The 9,055-nt window shown below is 38.6% G+C and overlaps 1 pseudogene across 1 annotated transcript; it reads left to right on the top strand.

Annotated features, from left to right (window-relative positions):
• Nucleotides 1–216: 216 nt before the first annotated feature.
• Nucleotides 217–3,357, top strand: LOC307194492 (cullin-4B-like; annotated as a pseudogene). The gene is made up of 3 exons: nt 217–1,168; nt 1,319–2,115; nt 2,321–3,357. The product of its transcript is annotated as a cullin-4B-like (transcript).
• Nucleotides 3,358–9,055: the final 5,698 nt, after the last annotated feature.

Genomic DNA, 9,055 nt, shown 5'->3' with positions numbered 1-9,055 from the left:
CCCCTTGCTCTGCTCACTCCTGGTGTCAGCCTATCCTCCTTCCCAAACCCTCCATTCCCCCGGTGGAGCGCCCCCTTCACTTTCCTTCTCGTCCTCTGTGTTTCTCCTCTCTTTCTTCCCTTCCCCCCTCTAGCATTGCCACCTTCTCTCCTACACGCACGCAGGCATATAAACGTAGGTTTTTGATGCTGTCTGCCTGTTGACCCCGCTATTTGCATGTTTCCAACAGGTTTTTCTTCCCCCAGTCCCTCAGCTGCTGCCGCTGCTGCTCAGGAGGTCAGATCTGCCACTGATGGTAATACCAGCACCACCCCGCCCTGGTGTAACACCAGCACCACCACTCACCACTGCCAAGAAGAGAAAGTTAAAGGGCAGCAGTAGCGGCAGTAACAGTAGTAACGACAGAGAAGACTTTGATTCCACCTCTCCCTTCTCTTCCACTCCTTTACAACCCAGGGATTCGGCATCCCCTTTAACCCCGTCCTTCTCCTGCCTGGGGGTTTCAGTGGCCGCTCCCAGCCACGTAGGGATACAGAAGAAGCTGCGTTTTGAAGACACCCTGGGGTGTGTAGGGTTTGATGTGAAGATGGCTGAGGAATCCTCCTCCTCCTCTTCACCTTCACCAACTGCTGCAACATCTCAGCAGCAGCAACTTAAAAATAAGGTATATTAATCTCCTCTGTGGCTTCGGTGTATCACTCAAACGACCTAGCCCAATCTTCTACCACTGTCTCTAGCTTTGCTAACAGCAAGCCTGGCTCTGCTAAGAAGTCAGTGATCAAGAACTTTAAAGATAAGCCTACATTACCAGAAAGCTACACGGATGAAACATGGCAGAAACTGAAAAAAGCAGTGGAAGCTAATCCAGGATAGTACTTCAATTAAGAACAATTTAGAAGAACTCTATCAGGCTGTGGAAAATCTCTGTTCTTACAAGATTTCTGCAAACTTGTGCAAACAGCTGAGACAGATTTGTGAAGATCACATGAAAGCACAAATTCATCAGTTCAGAGAGGATTCACTGGATAGAGTTCTTTTTCTAAAGAAGATCGATAGATGTTGGCAAAACCATTGCAGACAAATGATCATGATCAGTAGCAGTTTTTTGTTTCTGGATAGGACTTACGTTCTTCAAAATTCAATGCTACCGGGCTTCCCTGCTGGTGCAGTGGTTGAGAGTCCGCCTGCCGATGCAGGGGACCTGGGTTCGTGCCCGGTCCGGGAGGATCCCACATGCCGCGGAGCGGCTGGGCCCGTGAGCCATGGCCGCTGAGCCTGCGCGTCTGGAGCCTGTGCTCCGCAATGGGAGAGGCCACAGCAGTGGGAGGCCCATGTACCGCAAAAAAAAAAAAAAAAAAGAATTCAATGACCCTCCATTTGGGAAAGGAATAGTGAAGCAATTGATAGAAGTTTACTCCAAAGCCTTTTAAGCATGCTCTCTGATTTGCAAATTTATCAGGATTCTTTTGAACAATGATTTTTGGAAGAAACTAACCGACTCTACACAGTTGAAGGCCAAAAATTAATGCAGGAAAGAGAGGTTCCTGAATATCTTCATCATGTTAACAAACGTCTAGAAAAAGAAGCAGACAGACTTATTACTTACTTAGATCAGACCACCCAAAAGTCATTAATTGCTACTGTGGAAAAACAACTTCTAGGTGAACACTTAACAGCGATTCTTCAGAAAGATTTAAATAAACTCCTTGATGAAAACCGAATTCAAGATTTATCTCACCTGTATCAGCTCTTCAGTAAAGTTCGAGGTGGCGTTCAGGTTCTCTTGCAGCAATGGATTGAATACATTAAGGAATTTGGTAGCACTGTTGTAATTAATCCTGAAAAGGATAAAACCATGGTTCAAGAATTGCTGGCTTTTAAAGATAAGGTTGACCATATAATTGATATCTGTTTCCTGAAGAATAAAAAACGTTTCAATGCCATGAAAGAAGCATTTGAAACATTCATTAACAAAAGACCAAACAAACCTGCTGAACTTATATCTAAGTATGCAGATTCAAAGCTTCTCGCAGGCAACAAAGAAGCTACAGATGAAGAACTTGAGAAAATGTTGGATAAGATTATGATTATATTTATTTATTTATTTATTTTGCGGTACTCGGGCCTCTCACTGTTGTGGCCTCTCCCGCTGCGGAGCACAGGCTCCGGACGCGCAGGCTCAGCGGCCATGGCTCACGGGCCCAGCCGCTCCGCGGCATGTGGGATCTTCCCGGATTGGGGCACGAACCCGTGTCCCGTGCATCGGGAGGCGGACTCTCAACCACTGTGCCACCAGGGAAGCCCCTATGATTATATTTAGATTCATCTATGGCAAGGACGTTTTTGAGGCCTTCTATAAGAAAGATTGAGCCAAGCGCCTGCTGGGAAGAGTGCATCTGTGGATGCTGAAAAATCAATGCTGTCCAAACGCAAACATGAATGTGGAGCTTCTTTCACCAGCAAACTTGAAGGAACGTTTAAAGACATGGAACTTTCTAAAGACATCGTGGTTCAATTCAAACAGTATATGCAGAACCAGTATGTACCTGGGAATATCGAATTAACTGTGAATATCCTGACGGTGGGTTATTGGCCAACGTATGTGCCTATGGAAGTTCATTTACCACCAGAGATGGTAAAATTTCAGGAGATTTTCAAGACCTTTCACCTAGGCAAACATAGTGGCAGGAAACTTCAGTGGCCGTCAACCCTAGGACACTGTGTGCTAAAGGCAGGATTTAAAGAGGGTAAAAAGGAACTCCAGTTCTCTCTTTTTCAAACACTGGTGCTGCTAATGTTTAATGAGGGAGAGGAGTTAAGTTTAGAAGAGATCAAGCAGGCTACGGGAATAGAGGCTGGAGAGTTAAGGAGAACACTGCAGTCATTGGCCTGTGGCAAACCTAGAGTTCTGATGAAAAATCCAAAGGGTAAAGCTATAGGAGATGGTGACAAGTTCATTTGTAATGATGATTTCAAGCACAAACATTTCAGGATAAAGATCAATCAAATTCAGATGAAAGAAACGGTTGAGGAACAAGCAAGCACTACAGAAAGAGTATTTCAAGACAGACAGTATCAAATTGATGCTGCAATTGTTCAAATTATGAAGATAAGAAAGACAGCCACAATCTTCTTGTTTCAGAAGTGTACAACCAGTTGAAATTTCCAGTAAAGCCTGCTGATCTTAAGAAGAGAATAGAATCCTTAATTGACTGGGACTACATGGAAAGAGATAAAGAAAATCCAAACCAGTACAATTATGTTGCATAAAATGTTGGCCTTGGAGCATTTGGTGTCATAAGCAGTAGCCAGTGGATAAAGTAACCTGTTGTTATTTGACTTCTTTTATACTACCAATGACCAAATGAAGCAGTGTAATGGAAATAGTTGAGTGACTTTTCAGTGGTTAACATGCCCATTTAAAGAGTAATACTTACCTTTAAGAAGAATGTTGTTGAACTCTTTGCATGTTATTTAGTATGATGTGCAGAAAACTCTTAAGAAAGTACCTGGTCTTCATGATTACTATTTGGAACTGGGGAAGAGGTCCCTATGGCTATTTAAAAAAAGAGGAGGGATGTTCTTATGTACCATTAATTATGAAGCAAAAGGTTTATTTGCTTAAAATGTCATTTAAAGATACTTAAACTGCATGCAAACTTTATTTACTGTACAGAGTACTGGATGTATTTATAAATAGAAAAACCACCCTGGACTTGGTTGTTCACCTGTTTTGTGATTTCCCTTGAAGAGAAAAACAAGTTGTCATAGCTATTGATATTTTACTAAGTAATGTCTGTTACACTGAAAGGGATGTTTTTAAAAACTTTATTTGGAAACAAGTTTTCAAGCAGAGGGACAGTTGCTTACGTGGTCTTGAATACACACAACCTAAAATGTTCCCATGTGATGTGTGTATATGATTCAGCCCTGAGTTTACTGTGCTGATTAACAGGTACTTATAAAAATAGCTGAAATAGAAAATTGCTGGTCAGTTGTACTAGAAGAACATGGTAGGAGAGAAAAATCCAACTCTTTCTTCATATTAAAAATGAATATAATATGAACATCACAAAAGAGAACAAAACCCACGTGTTTTGTAACTTTTTACAAGAGCAAAAATTCATAAACTAGTTTTCAACTTCCTTTAGACGTTAATGTTGTTTGGACAGTTTTGTCTTTAACTTGGACCAATTGTAGATTCTTACAGGCTTCCTGGGATTTAGCATTCCTATTTTCCCTACCAAAGATTTTTTTTGGAAGCACCTCAACTCTCCTTTTTGTTGGCATATAAGCATTTCCTATCATCCTTATTTTAACTTCCTAAAGCCCTAGATAGAACTAGGTCCTTCCTCATTTCCCCCACACACCCTCTAGTTGGGAATTTCAAATTCTGTATTATGCTGATATTATTCCTTTCAAACTTGCTTGAAGATAAAGAGTTCTCATAGCCACTGGACACCTACTTTTCAGGGGAATGTCCTGGGATTGTTCATACATAGAAAATAGCAAAAGTACTGTTTTTCAAATTGATAATGTGAGTAGAAGTCTTCTCTTTTACCATCAGTGGTCTTTTGTTTTTGGGTTTTGGGTTTTGTTTTGCTTCCTTGTTTGTTTTTCCATGAAGCTTTGAAGGGAATTGATCTTGGAGGAGAAGCAGAAATTTTGTTTTAATTTTTTATTTTTTGCGGTACGCGGGCCTCTCACTGCTGTGGCCTCTCCCGTTGCGGAGCACAGGCTCCGGACGCGCAGGCCCAACGGCCATGGCTCACGGGCCCAGCCGCTCCATGCATGCACGGATCGGGGCACGAACCCGTATCCGGGCATCGGCAGGCGGACTCGCAACCACTGTGCCACCAGGGAAGCCCTGTTTTAATTTTTTAAAAAATCAGAACTGCTTTAATGCTTTTTGCAACAGTGTAATTCCTTGACTATTTGGAACCATTAGGAAGAATACCTCGGTCCTAACCCTCAACTGAGACTTTTGGCTCTTGTGTTTGCTATTGATTGTTTTCTTGAGTTATCAAAGAACTGTAACCAGCTATTTTTTTAAGAAGTTGCCTGTTTTCTTTATAATTGCATCAACTTACACACTATTGTCCAACAATATGTGGTATTTAGAATGCCTTCCTAACTATTTTTGAGCAGCCATTGCCTGTATTTTCTTAGCGCCTCCCTGGTTTCCTTACATGAACTTATCTGACAAGGAAATGCAGCCATTTTGTTTGCCCTGTCTCCATACTGGACCATCTAAGTCAATGTTCTAACTCATCCCTGATGGTCTGTGAGATACGTAGACTGTTCCACCAGACTCGATAATTACTCTTAAGGAATTTTTAGGTAGAACTGGTACTATTAGGAGACTCTTGGTGTCACCTTTGTTATCTTGAAAGCTGGTCCCTTCCCTGAGGCTCTTAAGTTTTTGAAAACTTGATGCTATTTCAGCTGAAAAAATTGGTGAGACTATTAAACAAATTGAGGGGAGCTGTTTAAGAAATTGAAAAGTAATCACAAACAACATTGGATAATTGTGACTTTCAGTTCTGTATCAGTTGAATTTTTGTGCTCTTTTCCCTGTGTACGTGGTGGTTCTATTTTTCTCCAATAAAACTTTTATTTAAAAAACAAACAAACAAACAACAACAAAAAAAATACAAGCCCAAATAATATCAACATCCAGCAAACAATTTCACAAACATAATAATAACTGACTTTTTATTAATCAATTTGTTTAAATTGCTTATAATTCATAATAATTTAGCCATATGTTCTTTTGAGTTTTTAATACAAATATCATATTTTCTGAATATACTTAATTTTTTTTTAATTAAAAAGTCAAGTCTATTCAAAATATTCTATAGAGTCAATGCTCTTTCAGTCAAAATTTTGACTTTATTTTTTTGTTGTTTTGTTTTGTTTTATATTATGAATCTTAAAAGGATGACTAAAACATACATAGAACAGTAATGGGCCAAAAAGAGCAAAGATTCTTCTGAAGAAGAAAAATAATGTAAGAAAACCTAAATTAAATGATATCAAGACTTAATTATAAAGCTACTCTAATTGAAAGAATTGTGAAGTTAGTGTTGATATAGACAAATAGATAAATCAACAAAATGGAGATCCCAATATCATACCCAAACATATGGAAACCTGATTCATGATAGGACTAGGATTGCAAATCAATGAAGAAAGAATTACTGTTCTGTGAATGGTACTGAAACAACTTCACAGGAAAAGCAGAGCCTTAGAATCTCCACTTCACACCACACACAAATGTGTCCCGAATGGATCAAATTAACAAAGATTAATCCTTTGTGAAAGCCAAAGCTATGCAAATGTTAGACCATTTTATAACAGCAAACTTTTCATGAACTTGAAATATGAACAAATTCCTTTTATTCCTATGAATAAAATGTCAATGGCAAATGTTAAATTCAACTCCATTAAATTTAATAGTGTTTATATCTGAAGACATTATAAAGTAAAATGATAAGCCCTGATAAAGAAGAAGACATTTACAACAACAAGAGCTCAAAAGGCTCAATATCTAAAATATATTAATTACTCCTTGCCATACAAATTGCTAGTTGTCTCTTAACAGAGACAATTCTGTCTTTCTTCCTTACTTCAAAAGAACATCCAGTGTTTATGGAGTAACTTGGACAACTCAAAGATTACAATTTTCAGATTCCTTGCAGCCAGGTGAGACTATAGGACTGACTTCTGGTAAATGCGATATAAACAGAACTGTAAAGAATTTTCTTCAATCCCTAAATTCAGGAGGCACATCTTCCCTTCCTCCTTAGAGCCAGACTGAAGGCCATCCTATGGCTATACCTCAGATAGAACTCGGACCTTGAAGTGGAAGAGGCTGAAGATGGAGCAGCAAGTAAAGTAGAAGCTTGGTTCCTTAACTTTATGAAGCTGTCCCACCAGCCTTGGAAACCAACTTTGGTCTTCTTTTACCTCGTTTAATTTACATGTCTTTTTTTCTTAAATGGGTTGCAGTTACATGGTTGTTCAGTTTATTGTTATTCTTTATAATACAAATATATTATACATAATATTTATACTAATTCAATATTTATCTTTAAAGTTTTCTTAAACAAGATGAAAGGCCAAAGGCAAGCATCTCAAGAATTTTGGTAAGCCAGCTTCCCAAAATTGTTTAAAGACCTAGGTTCCTGCCAGATACAGTAATTTGAATGTATATCACCCACCCTTAAACATACACATATGGGCTAAAAATCACTGAAATTATATCTTATATGTGTGGGAGATTTATATTCATGATTTATAAAGTAATGAAACATATTAATATGTATACACAAACATATATACACATATGTATATATAAAATGAATCCACTCATTAAATTTTTGTTTAAATTCTCAGAGTTATTTTAGTTACTTAAGGCATAATCTTGGCTTCTGCTCTATCTAGAAATGGAACAATTAGTTTACTCTATTTTAGGGATATCTTGAACATAGGCAATATTTTTCACTATTATCATCAATCAAAAGGAATGAGTAGCATATACTTGTTGCTACTTAGCACACGTATAACTATTTCTGTTATTACCTCCTTTCTAATGAAAGTTGAAGGAAGTCTACTCTTTAAAGTAATAGAGGCCTACCATACATATTACGTATTACTTTTCTTAACTTCTAAAGCTAACTGCTCTATAAGGAAAGAAGTGAAAAAGGAGCAAAAACCACCCTTCCTCCCCCCAAAAGACAAACAAAACAAAACAAAACACAGACAGAATAAAAAGAACCTAAGGTCAAGAGCATTGGATAGCATTCTATGCAGCTCAAAGCAAAGGAGTAATGAAAGATGGAACGAATAAATGCATCTCAAATTTTCCCATTTACTTGTTCCCAGAGAACAGAGCACGGGTCTCAGAAGGACTCCAGGCCCTTCAGAAAGAACCTCATCCAAAGGCCTTGCAGATCTATGCACGGATCAGCTGGGCTCCTACTGCCACAGAAACCACTAGCAGATGGGCTATCATCACATAGCACAACCAGCAGGACCTTCTGTAAGAACCCCAGTGGATGCCTGCGAGCAACTGCTTATTTTTCAAGCCTAATATGATTTCCCCTCACAAGAGAAATGTGAAGGTGGCAACTTCACCCAGTGTGTAGGACTGCTTGTTCAAACTCATTTTTACCATCAGGAATCAACAATTTCCAAGCAAGAATAGGTTTCAACTTGACTTGCCTCTCCTTGAAAGTAAAGAATGAAACAGTGTTTGTTATGTATCATATAATCTGGATCAATTTAAACTATCTGTGAAGGAGAAATTACACTGTAATGCCTTAAGAATATTATATCAAGGAATATTGTGATTATAGTCTTTGAAAATGGAAATAGGAAGGATCTTCCTTATCTTGATAAAGGCTATCAATAAAAATCTCCATAAACATTTTAATGAGAAAAAAATCTTTGTAATTTTTCTCTTTAAATCTAAATAATTAAAGATTTTGTATCTAACACAATAAGAAAATAAAGCTGTCAGTGTAGCACAAGTATGAGAAAGGAAGGAGAAAAATGAACAAATGTGGATGACATAATTTACATGGAAAGTAATAAGAAAATAGAAAAATACAAATAAATTTGAAAAAATAGTACTCCTTTTCTCCAGATTAAGTTAACTTAAAAAATGTGTGAGGGGGCTTCCCTGGTGGCGCAGTGGTTGAGAGTCTGCCTGCCGATGCAGGGGACACGGGTTCGTGCCCCGGTCCGGGAGGATCCCACATGTCGTGGAGCAGCTGGGCCCGTGAGCCATGGCCGCTGAGCCTGCGCATCCGGAGCCTGTGCTCCACAACGGGAGAGGCCACAGCAGTGAGAGGCCCACGTACCGAAAAAAAAATATGTGAGATCTATTTGGAATTTTAAGAAGATTTTTCTAAACTTAAGCAACTGGATAACAATATCATGTTCATGGAGGAGAAAAATATTAACATTTTAAAGATAAAATTTGCCTTCATATTACTCTATAGACCATAAAATTCTCATACAATGCTAGCAGAATATTAGGAGCAATAGG

The sequence above is a fragment of the Stenella coeruleoalba genome, assembly GCF_951394435.1.
Source record: "Stenella coeruleoalba genome assembly, chromosome: 1".
Lineage (NCBI taxonomy): Eukaryota > Metazoa > Chordata > Mammalia > Artiodactyla > Delphinidae > Stenella > Stenella coeruleoalba.
This window is presented reverse-complemented; position numbering and strand designations above follow the sequence as displayed.